The sequence below is a fragment of the Podarcis gaigeae genome (assembly GCF_964106915.1).
Source record: "Podarcis gaigeae genome assembly, chromosome: Z".
Lineage (NCBI taxonomy): Eukaryota > Metazoa > Chordata > Lepidosauria > Squamata > Lacertidae > Podarcis > Podarcis gaigeae.
In genome coordinates, this window is record NC_139691.1 from 8,118,634 (window position 1) to 8,134,089 (window position 15,456).

A 15,456-nucleotide genomic window follows, 5' to 3' on the forward strand; every position below is an offset into this window, starting at 1 on the left:
GTAAGTATCCTTTATGGAAATCTAGAATGGAGAATGAGCTAGTGAAGAAGGATTTGTGGGAAACAATTGAAAGAAGAGGCAGAGAAAGTGGGAAAAGCAGGACAGAAACGCTAGGGCAGAAAGTTCAACTCATGTGAGTGACTTACACCACATAAGCAATTTTAAGACTGCCATGGAGTTGTGGCAAGCTCTGAAAGAGTTGTATGAGAGGAACACTCTGAATGAGAGACTGTATTTATCAAGAAAGCTGTTTAGTTTTAAATTGAAAGAAAATGGAGATTTAGAGAAGTCAAATGACAGAGTTGATGGATCATTTAAATTCTATAAGCAAGAATTTTTTTTTATAATAATATTTATTAAGTTTTACACAATAAAAAACATACATAATAACATAGTATTTTCCAGTATCCACATTTCATTCTCATCTTTGGACTTCCTCACATCTCTTGTTCCTGCAACCTAAACTCATAAATTTTACTAGCAAATTATTAACTTGTTTCAATTCATATAATATATTTTTCCAATATTAAATCTCAGATTTTAGAATTTAAATCACTCTTTTGGAAACTTAGTTATGACAATTTGTCCAAAATTTGTCTTTTCTTTCAATTACAATTAGATTTGTATTCCTTGTAGCTAATTTGTTGGAGCCATTCTATTGTTAATCTTACATCTTTCTTAACATTCATACAATTTACAATATTTTTGTAGATAGTCCTTAAATTTCTTCCATTCCTCCTCCACCAGTTCTTCTCCCAGATCTCGGATTCTGCTAGTCATCTCCGCCAGTTCCATATAGTCCATCAGTTGCACCTGCCATTCTTCCAGTGTGGGCAAATCTTGAGTTTTCCAGCTGCTGTTGTAGCATACATAAAAAAGGTTCGATCCTTCTTTTGCACACTCTGGCCGACAATGCCCAAAAGAAAGGCCCCCGATGTGGGTCTCCGCTGCGCCGTAGCGGACGACCCGTTTCTGTGGAGCTCCCTCTTCGCAATTAGAAGAGGGCAGCCATTGCCGGACGCGCCGCCTCCGGAAGCTATAAGCAAGAAATTTGAAGATGAGGAAAAATTGATTTTAATTCTGTCAAGTCTGCCTGAAAGTTACAATTCTTTGATACATGCACTAGACTAGAGTCTAAATATAAAGTTGATATGAAAATGTTGTATCAAGACTTAAAGAAGAGGCTGCTAGGAGAGCAGAAAAGGCAGCAGAGGGTGAAACGCAAGGATTTGCTGTACAAAAGACTGTTAAGTATAATTTTAAAAATGAAAGTGCTTTTCAAGGTGCAGGAAAAAAAGAAACAATGGATGCTTCTCATGTAAGAAAATGGGACATTTTGCACAGAATTGTACAAAACAAAGTGGCACTAATAAAGATAGGTTCCAGGGTGGTACTATCAGAACTATCTAGCATTCTCAGGTTATAGGAAAACAGATGCTATTAACAGTAACTCCTCTAGTTGGTTAATTGATTTAGTATCTTCATTGTACATGACGTGTGATGCAAATTTTTTCAGAGAGTTAAATGAAAACGCATCAGAGACAGTTACAGTTGCAAATGGCCACAAAATTTCTGTGCAAGGAAAAGAAGCAGGTTCGGATAAGTGTGTTGAAGGCAGAAAAACTGTTTGTAATGAAGTGAGAGATGTAGTTTACTTGCCAGAATTAACAGACAGTTTGCTGAGTGTGTCAACTCTGACCAAGCATGGTTTTGATGGAAATTTTAATCACAACAGATGTGCAATTACCAAAGATGGAGTTTTGTATGCACAATATTTTGAAAAGAATGGAATCTTTGTGCTAGATATAGGTCAAGAAAGGGTGAATATGGTCAAAAAGAATTCAAGTGCAACCTGTATTCCTCAATGGCACAAAATGCTGGGACATAGAAACTTCAGGATTATTGCAGACCTGTCAAAGAAAGGTTTGGTGAGAGGAATGGAAATTAAACCTTGTAAAGTTGACCTGAATTAGTGAAGTATGTGAAAGTTGTTTGCTGGAGAACAATACCTTCTTTCCCCAAGCAAAACTAGAGATGCTCGACAGAGCCTTTGCAACTTATTCATACTGATATATATATCTGGTCCAATTCAACCGATGTCTCATGGGAAAAATAAGTATATCTTAACATTTATTGACGATTATTCCAGATACTACACAACTTATCTTTTAAAGGACAAATCAGAAACTGTAGAAAAATTGAAGATGTTTGTTGCAAGCGTTAAAAATCAATTCAGAAGGAAGCCACAAGCAATACTTTCAGACAGCGGTGATGTTAAACATTTGCACACTACCCCATTTATCCCAGAACAAAGTGGAATAGCAGAGAGAAAGAATTGCTCTCTGATGGAGATGGTCAGATGTATGCAGAACAGACTGCCAACAAAAGCTGCAAATAAAGCAGCATTTGAACTTTGGTTTGGAAGAGTACCGAACATCAGTCACATTAGAGTCTTTGGAACAAAAGCTTTTGCATATGTGCCAGCATAAAGACATACCAAACTTAGCACCAGGACTGAGTTAGGAATATTTGTCGGCTTTGAGAAGGGGTGCAAAGGTTACATAATTCTTAATCCAAGGACAGGAGAAGTGAAAGTGAGTAGTGTATTTTAGAGAAGGAGAGCAATCTTGTGCATGTGTTCCTAATCAGAACAATTTTAAAGAGAAACAGACTAATGCTGATTTGGTAACTGAAGAGGTTCCAGTAAAACTGATCACAGAAGTTGAAAGAACAGAGAAAACTAGTCCAAGTAAGATACCGTACTTTACCAGGGGAAACAGAGTCAGGTCAAGAAGCTGCGTGTGATGATATGGATGAACAATTAGAACCTTTAATCAGACACTCATCATGAGTTAACAAAGGTGTGCCAGCATAGCAACTATCATACATCGCAAGAGCAGTGCCTAATGGTGAACCTGACACATGGAAAGAAATCGACAAACTACCTGCAGAAGAAGCTGATAAGTTGATAGAAGCAGACAAGGAAGAAATTGAGCATTGAATAAAACAACACTCGGACACTTACTAAATTGCTAAAGGGTAAAAAGGCTATAGGGTGCAAATGAGTGTTTAAGGAAAAGTTAAATGAGAATGGAAATGTACAAAGTATAAAGCAAGGCTGGTAGCAAAGGATAGACACAAAAATATGTTGAAGATTATGATGAGACATTCACTCCTGTAGTTAAATATAGTACAATTAGAATTTTACTTAGTGTTGCAGCATCCAAGCAACTTGTGTTGAACAACTGGATGTAAAGTCTGCTCTCTTAAATTGGGAAATTGAAGAGGAATTGTATATGATTCAGCCAGAAAGATTTGAAAGAGATGATGGGCTAGTTTGTAAACTGCGGAAGGTAATGTATGGTTTAAAAAGGGCTGAGAGAGCATGGAATGAAAAGTTAAATAATCTGTTTTTAAAATGAGGTTTTTTAGAAAGTAAAGTAGATCCATGTCTCTATACAAGACAATGAATTGAAAAAAGAATTATTTTGCTTGTATATTTAGATGATATAATTTTGGTTACAAACAAAAATATACAAGAATTGAACTTCTGGCTTTTTCTACTAAGAGCAACACCCAGATGCGCAGATGCAAGTTGTGTTCGCTTCTGGGTGTGAATGGGGCTCCAGAATGGATCCCGTTCGCATCCAGAGGTACCACTATAGAAATTAAAAGACTAGGAAGCGTATCTTATTTTTTGGGCATGCAAGCAGAGAGGGAGGAAGATGGTAGTTTTCTTCTTAATCAAAGGCGGAAAATAATTGACTTAATATAATTTTTCGGTTTGAAAGAAGCACATTCTGTGTCAACTCCAATGTACTAATTTTCTTTCCGGAGAGGTTGAGTGTGAATATTTATGTAATAATGAATTGTACAGAACTGTAATAGGTAAATTATTATTTGTAGCTACCACATGTAGGCTTGATATTGCCTCAGCAATGGGTATACTATGCAGAAAGGTGAGTTCACCTACCCAAAGAGACTGGACTGCATTGAGAAGTCAGATATTTAAAGGGAAAGGTTGATCTTAAATTAAAATTGTCAGCTGCAAAGGATCCCAAATTAGTGGGATTCTCAGATGCAGACTGGGTTGGAGACAGAGAATGAAGCTGTAAGTTAGGCAAGTCATAAACAAAGTTCAGTAGCTCACTGTTCAACAACACAGGGTATGTTTCTGCTGCAGAAGTGTGCAAAGAAGCACAATGGCTTAACCAAATTTTAGAGGATTTGGGAATGCCAGATTCTAAGCCCATTAAGCTTATGAAAGACAATCAGAGTTGCCTGAAATTGGTGCAATCAGAGAAGATAAATTGATGTACCAAACATATAGACATAAAATGCCATGCAAGAAGAGATTTGAGCCAGAAGGGATTTATAGAAATGCAATATTGTCCAACAATAGAAATGACAGCTGACATTTTAACAAAGCCTTTGTCTAAAGAAAGTTTTGAAAAATTACGTGCTAAATTAAATTTGATTAATTCCAATTAGGCTCAGGGAGAGGGGATTGTAAGAAAAACACTGGGGCCCAATTTGATCAGTAGAATGTTTGGTATCTGGTGGGCGGGGCTTGTGTGTTCTGCTCCAGAATCAGCCCTTCCCTTCAGGGTGTATTCAGTTGAGAGTGTCAGTTATGAGGGACCAACTGCCTCTTGTTTCTTGCCTCAGACTTGCCTCATGTTGTATTTAGCTTCTCTCATGTTATTTTGTTGTAGCTTTATTTTTTATTAAAACTTAGTTTAAGGGAGCCACTTATTTTTCTCAAAGAAAGAGAAACTCTGCTGAAGAAAGGTGTGGAATATCCTCAACGTAGGTGAGTGAAGGGATATTCCCAGTTTGCCAGAAGGATTGATTTTGTTAATCATCCCCACACCTCCACAACAAGAATAAAGAGGTACAATGAATCCAATTGAGGCAACGAAGTTATAAACTGAATGCATTTGCAGACGATGTTGTATCAATGTTAGAGAACCCAGGGGGAAATGTACCAAATATACAAATATAGGGTTGCCAAAAAAGCTTTTTTGACAAAATCACAAAAAAACATTTTTGAACTATGTTTTAGGAAAATCGGCAAAAACTACACAGCCGGCATGGGGTTGCCATATATTTGTATTATTCTGGTCAGTATTCCAGGTATATCCTGGAAATTCCAGCCGTATGGTAACGCTAAACAAAGGTGTTGGAAATGATAAAACAATATGGGAACTTGGCAGGTTTTTATGTAAATTAGAATAAAACTAAAATGTTAGCTAAGAATATAGACGTGCAAGGAAAATAAGCTTTACAAGAAATAAGCGGAATTAAGGTGGTGAAGACTGTAAAATATGTATTTGGTTAACCACTAACAATCTGCATTTATTTCATGATAATTATGTCAAAGTATAGACTGAAGTAAAAAAAAAGATTTTGAAAGATGGGGGAGAATGAAACTCTCTGCAATTAAAACGGACCCTTTTATAAGAGGTCTTTTATACAGAATGGGGAAATGGGCTTGATCTAGTAGGGTTCTTCTTACATTCTCAAAGCTCAGTCATAGTGCCTATGGTTTGGATGTAGGACACCCTGTCTTCACATCTTGGCATCTCCAGTTAAAAGCATTTGAACTAGAAGGTGACTGGAAAGACCCTTTTCAGCTTGAGTCACAGCATCCAGAGTAGGCCATGCTGAGCAAGATGGAACAATTGGATCATATACAGCAGCTTCCGAATGCATTTTTTAAAAAATAACCAAGTTAAATTTCTTTATGTAAAGGCAACTCTGAAGAAGGCATTTCTGTCCTATTCATCTTCTAAGACATGCCTTTCAAGGACTCAGATTGAAGGTCCTCAGATGAGGAAGGACATCTACTTTGGGCTCAGTGGTAGAGCCCTGTATTCTTTGTATATGGAAAGTCCTTGGTCAAATTCCCAGCATCACCAGGTAGGGATGGGAGAGACCACTGCCTGAAATAACGGAGAGCTGCTGCTTGTGAGCTAGATCTACTAGGCTGAGTCTAAGGCAGCTTCCTACGTTCATTCCAATATGTGTTTAGCTGCTCCATGTGGTGAGCCAGAGAACTACAAGTTGCTTCATCTGCATAACATCTTCCTGAATTTTCATGCCCTCTGCCCCTCCCATTACTTAAGTACCTTGAAAGCAAAGGGGAAAATCTGTGCATATTTCAAAAGCCTGGCTGTGCCATGTGTTGGGTGAAGTCAGACTTCATAAAATGATTTTTAAAGGGGAAACCTTAGCTTCTTGAAATACCACCTATGTTCACCGTAATTTCAGAATCCTCCTTGCTGGGAGGGGATGGTTCTTGGTATGGCATTTCAAAGCACTGCCTGTTCAGCAAGGGCATTCATTGCAAGCACACCTGAGACTCACCATTTCCTATTTTTAAATGAATATGAAAGGGGATAGCAGTACAGTTCAAGGTGATGGACTGGGCCATTAGCAGAGGGGATCCATTTACACTCAGCAAAACACTCCTGTAAAGGATTTACCTGCTGGCAAAAAGTGTTAACTTATCACTTGCTTGAAAAGGCATAAGCAGAACTACAGAGAATCTCCAGGATTCCAAATGACCTTGGGCTGGTTTCTAACTTGATCTGAAACTGAAAACAGACTGTTGATGCCAGCAGTACTAGGTGGCCAATTTCTGAAAACAGTTCCTCATTTATATCTCACTGGTCTAGGGGTTAGCCAATTTTTCATCATAAGGACCCTGTGAAGAAGGCTTCCAATGCATTTCTGTGGACAGCTTAGAAGTGTGGATATTTACTAAGTTCAAGATGAAAATGGTCACAGCTATTATTTTTGTGATTTTCAAAGGAGGGATTCAGGCTCCTGAATATGGGAAAGGTTCACTGAGGGTTTTGTTTTCGTTTTTTGGTGGTGGGACGGTAGCAAGCTGCTAGTTGCCCAACAGGCAACAGTTCATCCTTGTCCTGGGATTAATGTAGATGTATAAAATGACCTCCCCTGCAGTATCAGACTAATCAGGGAGACCTATAGCTCAGTGGTAGATCACTTGCTATTACACACAAAAGGTCTCATGCTCAATTCCAGGCACAATCCCCAGTTTCTCTGGATCTCAGGTAACAGGTGATGGGAAAAGTTTCAGACTCAGACTCTGGAGAATCTTTGTCAGTGAAGAGTAGACAGTGCTACTGAAGAACTAGAGTGGTGCAGTGGTTAGAGCATTGGATTAGGATCTGAAAGACCAAGGTTCAAATTCCCACTCAGCCATGAAACACACTGAGTGACCTTGGATCCATGGGCATAGCCAAGGGGGGGCAGCTAAAATCAATAAAAATAAATAAAAATACATTGTGAACTGAGGTTTGCCCCCCCCCCCACAGAAGGCCTGCCCCCCCAGGCCTACCCACTAACAAAAATCCTCACTATGCCCATGCTTGGATCTGCCATGGGTTCTCAGCACTGCCTACTATTGAACAGGATTGTTGTGAGAACAAAATAAGGACTGGGGAAAGCCACATACACCTCCTGGAGCTCTTGCAGGGAAAGGTGGGATATGTGTGTGTGCGTGTGTGTGTACTGGTAGTATAGATGGACAGAACTATAGCTGAGCTGTAGCATTACATTAGTCTGATCTTGCAAATTTGGGTTCAGATTGACTGGAGATGCTTCTGTCTCAATGAAGTTGTCCACTTCTGTCCAAGCTGCACGATTTGGAACTCAAGGTAGGAGCTCATAGGATAGGATGCTCCTCCATAGAAAATGAAAATGATACCATGCACGTAGAAAACTTACATCTAGCCTGGGCCTCTCCCTGACATGCTGGTATTTTAAGTACAGAGGAGCACTCCATCATGTAGGCCTCCACCTAAACTTGCATGCATGCAGTCTGAAATGGTATAGCCCAGACACAGGTTGACTTGGAAAATAAACAGGTTTTACTTACTAGGCCACAGTATAAAATGATTGCTGAACATCACCTGAGACACCTTTGCCTATATTTGCCCAGAGTTTCACACAGCTTTGGAAGGAGACAAGGAAGTTTCCTCCTTATGTGGTGAACAAGAAATGGACAGTTAATTTTCTCTCTCAAAAGGCTGCATAACAAAAACAGCAAAAAGCTATTTGAGGGCATCTGGTGAGAAAAGTGGAGCGCTGCTGCCAATGCACTGCAATGTGTGCACAAAGCTTTGCCCGACACCACCTTTTCTGTATCCATGCGCAAGCAAACATGCTTGCATGTATCTAAGCTCCATCCATCATATCACATGCACCATTTATTAAGACCTCATTGTAAAGCTCTGGAAAAGGGATGATGGTGACACCCCCACCCCTCACTTCATTGTGGCGTGTCAAAGTCACATATAGAGTAACTGACATCTGCAGATTTTGCATGCCAGGGTGACTGTAACTTGAACTGACAATATAAATTGCTGTTCGCATGCTCCCAATGACTTTGCTGTGTCCCCAGAGCCTGACGCCTTTTTTCAATTAAAAGCACACATCCCATCCTTTCACAGGGTTGCAGATGTACTGTAAGCGGCTGGCAGAAGGGGTGGGGGGAGGCTGACATTCACAGCTGGAAGTGGGAACTGAGAAAAAGCTCCCGGCATACGCAGGAAGAAATGTGCTTCTGGCTACGGATAAGAAGAAGGGATTCCATTGCCTGTGGGTGGTTTGTGTGCCTTTCAGGGGTGCTGACTAGCCCCCACATCTGGGGAGCATGTCATGTGACACATCATGTGATGTATTGTGCCCTGCCCAGTGCACAAGTGCTTGCACACCAGGCTGGGTCAGGCTGCGTGGGCATCCTGCCCCTGCCGCCATGATGCCAGTGCTTGCATATGAGGTAGGGAATGGGGACATCGAGTGGGGATGTACCAAGTGGGGGCGGGATGCATGGAGGGTGATCCTCAACCTCACTCGTCCCAGCTCCCTCCAGCTCCTGGGCTCCCCACCAGAGGTGGGGGGCATGTTAAGGCCTACCGGCTGTGGGGGATGTCAGCTCCCTCAATTTTGGAGGTGCTGGCCTCTTGCTTCAAAATATTGAGGGGGCTGATGCCCCTTGTGTCCCCATATCTGGTGCCTCTGGTGCCTCCCCCCCCCCCATGACACCAAATGTGCTATCAAGTCTAGCACTCCATATCAGGGGAATGCTTTGGGTGTAGTGTATGTTAATTTCAGTAAGGCTTTTGACAAAGTCCCCCATGGTATTCTCATGAGGGAGCTGGTTAAATGTGGATCGGATGAGATAACAGGTCGATTTGTAGCTGGTTGGCTGACCAAACCCAAAGAGTGCTCACTAATGGTTCCTCATCATCCTGGAAAAAAGTGACAAGTGAGGTGCCACAGAATTCTGTCCTGGTCAACATCTCCATAAATGACTTGGATGAAGGAATTGAGGGGATGCTCGTCAAATTTGCAGATGGCACCAAACTGGGAGAGGTAGCTAACGCCACAGAAGACAGAATCAGAATTCAAAATCACCGTAACAGATTGGAGAACTGGGCAAAACTAACAAAATAAATGCCAGCAGGGACAAAGGTATGCTACTGAACTTAGGCAGGATAAACCTGCTGCACCAATATAAGATGGAGGACACCTGAAAAGGATCTTGAGGTCTTAGTAGAATACAAGTTTATCATGAGTCAACAGTGTGATGCGGCAGCAAAAAAAGAGAATGCTATTCTAGGCTTTATCAACAGAAGTATAGTGTACTAATCAAGGGAAGTACCGGTAATAGTCCCGCTCTATTCTTCCTTGGTCAGAACACACCTGGAACATACCTGGAGTACTGTGTCCAGTTCTGAGTGCCACAATTAGAGAAGGATGTTGACAGGCTAGAATGTGTGTAGAGGAGGTCAAGCAAGATGACCAAGGGCCTGGAAATTAAATCTTATGAGGAATGGTTGAAGGTATTGTGTATGTTTAGCCTGGATAAGAGGAAACTGTGATAGCTATCTTCAAATATCTAAAGGGTTGTTACATGGAAGATGGAGCATGCTTGTTTTCTTCTGTTCTGGAGGATAGGACCCGAGCCCATGGCTTCAAGTTAGAAGAAAGGAGATTCTGACTAAACACCAGAAAGAAATTTCTGACAGTAAGAGTTGCTCAACTATGGAACAGTCTCCCTCAGGAGGTTGTGGACTCTCCTTCCTTGGAGGTTTTAAAGCAGAGGTTGGATGGCCGTCTGTTGTGAGATTTAGATGAGATTCCTGCATGGACTAAAAGACCCTTCGGTTCCTTTCCAGCTCTACAATTTCTTTGATTCTATGATATGTGCTTAAATATTCTCTTCCAGTTGAGTTTAGGCAGGTCTCCTCAATGTTGAACTTCCGACTTCTGATTTGTTTTTGAATTGTTATCTTTATTGTTGTTCATTTGGCATGCTCAGGAAACATGGCATAGAAATAGACAAATGATTATTTCCATTTATTTCAGTTTGGGAGATCCATTGAAACTGATTAGGGCCATTTATTTCCAAGTGTCATATTCAACTAAGTTTTGCTCAGAGTACACTCATTAGTTTCAGAGGGTCTACTATGAGCAAAACTTAGCTGAATTATGGAAAAATAGTGAGTATCACTCAATGCTAGTCCTACTCAAAGTAGAACCATTGAAAATGATGGACTAACTTAGTTTCAGTGAGTATACTCTGAGTGTCTGGTTAAAACATGATGGGTTGGAGCCAATATTAGTCCTATTCAGAGTAGAGGCACTGACATCAATGGACATGAGTAATTTGGGTTAATAATTTCATTTTTTTTAATAAAGATATTTATTAGGGTTTTTTATAAAAAATACAAAAATAATAAACAACATTCCTTTTGTCTTAACAAATTTTCAAACCTTTTTGGACTTCCTCATGTTTCCCGTTCACACTTACATTATCAATACATTTTTCCAAGCAAATTATCATGTAATTTATAATCACTCTTTTAAATGATAAATAACAATTCTTCAGCAATTTTTGTTTTCTAAAATCTCACTTATCTTCCAGTTCAAATCCAGATTAGTGATGGCCAGTTTTTTATAATCAAGCACCCTTCTTAACATTCCACCAAATTACAATATTTTTGTAAATAAATCTTAAATTTCCTCCAGTCTTCTTCAATCTTTTCTTCTCCCAAGTCTCGGATTCTGCCGGTCATTTCCGCCAGTTGCATATAGTCTATCAGCTGCATCTGCCATTCTTCCAGTGTGGGTAAATCTTGAGTTTTCCAATTCTTAGCGATAAGGATCCTTGCTGCCGTTGTAGCATACATAAAGAATGTTCGGTCCTTCTTTAACACCTTCTGGCCGACTATACCCAGGAGGAAGGCCTCTGGTTTCTTAGTGAAAGTATACTTAAATACTTTTTTCAGCTCATTATATATCATTTCCCAGAAGGCCTTCACTTTCGGGCAAGTCCACCAGAGGTGAAAGAATGTTCCTTCATTTTCCTTACATTTCCAACACTTATTTTCGGACAAGTGGTATATTTTAGCAAGTTTAACCGGGGTCATGTACCATCTATATATCATTTTCATTACATTTTCCTTCAGAACATTACATGCAGTGAAGTTCAGCCCAGTGGTCCACAACCTTTCCCAGTCTTCAAACATAATATTATACCCAATGTCCTGTGCCCATCTTATCATAGCAGATTTAACCATTTCATCTTGTGTGTTCCATTTCAACAGCAAGTTATACATTCTTGATAATATCTTACTCTTTGGTTCTAACAGTTCTGTCTCTAACTTCGATTTTTCCACCTGGAATCCTAACTTTTTGTCATTTTTAAAAACTTCTTTAATCTGAGCATAATGTAACCAGTCTAGCACTTTACCCTTCATTTTCTCCAAACTCTGCAATTTCCAATTGTCACCATCTTTTTCTAATATTTCCCAATACTTTGGCCAGTTGGCCTCCATATTGAGTCTCTTCCGGGCTTTAGCCTCCAGAGGTGAAAGCCACCTTGGGGTTTTGTTTTCCAACAAGTCTTTGTATTTTGTCCAGACATTAAATACAGCTTTCCTGACAATATGGTTCTTAAAGGCCTTATTGGTCTTAACTTTGTCATACCATAGATATGCATGCCAGCCAAATGCATTGTTAAAACCTTCCAAATCCAACACATCCGTGTCTTCAAGAAGTAGCCAGTCCTTGAGCCAGCAGAAAGCTGCTGCTTCATAGTACAACTTTAAGTCCGGCAGGGCAAAGCCGCCTCTTTCTTTCGCATCAGTTAGTATCTTAAACTTAATTCTAGGCTTTTTGCCCTGCCAGACAAATCTAGAAATATCTCTCTGCCACTTCCTGAAGCACTCCGTCTTATCCACAATTTGTAATGTTTGAAACAAAAACAACATCTTTGGCAATACATTCATCTTAATAGCGGCAATTCGGCCTAGCAAAGAAAGTTTCAATTTTGTCCAACAGTCCTTAAATAGACTCAGATTTTTTGCTGTTATATTTACCCCTAGGTACTTAACTTTTTTCACCAATGTTAGTTCTGTTTCTTTCTGAAACCGTTCTGACTCTATGTCTGTCAAGTTTTTCCCTAATACTTTAGTTTTCTGTTTATTTAATTTGAATCCCGCCACCCGACCAAAGTCTTGAATCAATTCCAAAACTCTTTTTGTACTAGATTCTGGCTCCTGCAGGGTCAAAACTAGGTCATCTGCAAAAGCTTTAAGTTTATATTGTTTCGCTCCGACCTGGATCCCTTGCACCAACCGGTCCCCTCTGATGAGATTCAGGAGCACCTCCAGGACTGTAATAAACAACAGCGGGGAAATTGGGCAGCCTTGTCGTGTTCCTTTTTCAATTTTAAACCCTTCCGTAACCACATTGTTGACTATCAGTTTTGCCTTTTGTTCTGAATATATCGCATCAATCCCGTTTTCAAAACCCCTCCCCACTCCCATTTCTTTTAAATTTCCCTTCATAAACTTCCAAGAGATATTGTCAAAGGCCTTCTCCGCATCTATAAAAACTAACACTGCTTTGGTATTAATTTCTGTTTGCAACAGCTCCAAAATGTCAATAATATTCCTTGTATTAGCAAACATGTGTCTGCCTGGGAGAAAGCCTGCTTGGTCCTTGTGTATTACTTCACTTAAAACTCTTTTAAGTCTGTTTGCCAAAACTTCAGCAAATATTTTGTAATCCACATTTAGAAGGGAGATGGGACGGTAGTTCTTAAGCTGTGTCTTTTCAGTTTCTGATTTTGGTATCAATGTGATAAAGGCTTCTTTCCACGATTCCGGCGCCTTCTTCCCCTCCATAATCTCATTGCTGACCTCCATCAGTGGTTGTATCAGATAGTCATTTAATGTCTTATAATACTTGGAGGTCAAACCATCTGGCCCTGGAGATTTGCCCAATTTCATGTTCTGAATGGCACGTTCAATCTCTTGTCGAGTTATTTTGCTATTCAAGAGTGTTCTATTTTCCTGTGACAGTTTTTTGAGCCCATTTTTTTCCAAGAATTGTTTAATTTCCATCTCATTTTGCGGCCCTTGAGTGTATAGTTTTTTGAAATATTTCTGGAAACACTTTCTAATTTCCACGGGGTTCTGGATATTTCTTCCTTCAATTTCCAAATTTGTTACTATATTCAACTTTTGCCTCTTTTTCAACTGCCAAGCCAGCAGTTTCCCACATTTGTTTGCCGATTCAAACGTTTTTTGTCTCATCAACTTAATCTTCCATTCAATTTCCTGATTTATCAATTTAGAATATTGTGCCTGGTGGAGTTTAATTTCTCTCAAGATCGGCTGCGATTTTGGGTTTGCTCTTAACTTCTTCTCTAGTTCTTTGATTTTCTCCAAAATCCTGTCTTTCTTTTCATTCTGTGTTCTTTTCTTTATAGAATTCTGTTGTATCAAGAACCCTCTCATGACCGCTTTACTTGCATCCCAGATTGTTCTTTTTTCCACCGTCGTATTCAAATTTATTTCAAAATAGTCCTTTATAACTTTTTGGGCCTTCTTAATAATCTCTTGATCTCTGAACAAATTGTCATTCATCTTCCATCTAAAGGAACCGGTTGGTACTAGTATCATGTCCATTTTCAAAGCATTATGGTCGGAGCAGGTCTTTGGGCAGATTTCCACTTTTCTCACCTTAGGTGCCAGACCTCTAGAAATCCATATTTGGTCGTTGGGTTAATAATTTCAATGTGTCTTCTCTGAGTATAACTAAATGTCAGCCCAATCGTACCTTAGACCCCAAATGCCTTGCGAGTCGAACATGTTGGCTCCCAAACGCCGCAAAACCAGAAGTGAGTGTTCCAGTTTGGGTTCCAGTTCTTTGGAACCCAAACATCCGATGTGGCTTCCAAGGCTTCCGATTGAGTGCAGGTAGCCCCTGCAGCCAATCGGAAGCCGTGCCTTGGTTTCCGAACATTTTTGGAAGTCGGATGGACTTCCGGAACTGATTCCGTTCAACAACCAAAGGATGACTGTACAGTGAAACAAGAATTGTGTTACAGTTGTAATTTATACCTTTGAATTGGAAGGAAATGGATAGTTCAGAATAACTTTTTTTTAAAAAAAAAGCACTACAAATAATTAGTGATATCTTCTGTCACTGCTTTAAAACCATTATATCAATAGCATAGCAAAGACAAAGGTTAACTAGGAAACCATTACAAGTTTGCAGGCTGTATCCAATGCTAATCCTACCCAGATTAGGCCCACTGAAATTGATGAACATGACTAAGGTAGGTCCATTAATTTAAATGGATCTGCTCTGAGTAAAATATAGTTGGAGACAACCCTAGATTCCTTGCCAAGTGAGAGTAAGTTTAGACAACATGGCTATAACAGACAGAATATTAGCCTGTCAGTGTAGACAGTACCGAGCTAGAAGGATCAATGGTCTCATAGAATCACAGAATTCTAGAGCTGGAAGGGACCCAAGAGTCATCCAAACCCACTGAGCTGAGTGAGCCTTTTGGGGAACAATAAACCCCATGTGGGGAAATTCTTCTGGTTAAGCTACTTTAGATGACTCAGAATCAAGTAATTAATTAAGAGTGGCAATTTAATTTATATTGCCAGATTAAGCCTATTCTTTGATTTAATTGGGTGTTTGATAGGTAGATAAAGAAAATCTGTGTTTTGGAAAGGACACATAAGAAGGCAGAGGGTTGTTTTCAATTGTCAATCACGAGAAATCACACCCCTCTATATTACTTTGATGAAGTAATGAAATGAGATATAATCCGGAGATCTTTTCAACAACTCTACTACAGTGCATTCCTCCTACATTCAGCTTCACAAGAAAATTTGTATTTTCTTTCTGTTTAATGGATTGTAGTTTTTTCTTGGCTATATTGTGAGTGGTTTCCTGCATATGGTGTAATATGAGTCTGTTTCACATATGTTTTTATGTACTATTGCCATAGCCTCTTTTGGACAGACATTACTTGGCTGTGGTACTCCATGCTCTAGTAACTTCCAAATTGGATTACTGCAATGCACTCTATGTGGGACTGCTCATGAAGAA

The 15,456-nt window shown here is 39.7% G+C and overlaps 1 long non-coding RNA gene across 5 annotated transcripts in view; it reads left to right on the forward strand.

Annotated features, from left to right (window-relative positions):
- The first annotated feature begins 1,052 nt into the window (after positions 1-1,052).
- The window catches only part of LOC310836533, a 41,768-nt gene continuing 27,364 nt past the window's right edge, over positions 1,053-15,456 (forward strand). For 3 of the 5 annotated variants that reach the window (XR_014560108.1, XR_014560109.1, XR_014560110.1), the window contains exon 1: positions 1,053-4,813. This is a non-coding gene — a long non-coding RNA (uncharacterized lncRNA). The remainder of the gene's footprint in view (positions 4,814-15,456) is intronic. The other 2 variants (XR_014560112.1, XR_014560111.1) reach the window with 2 other exon arrangements.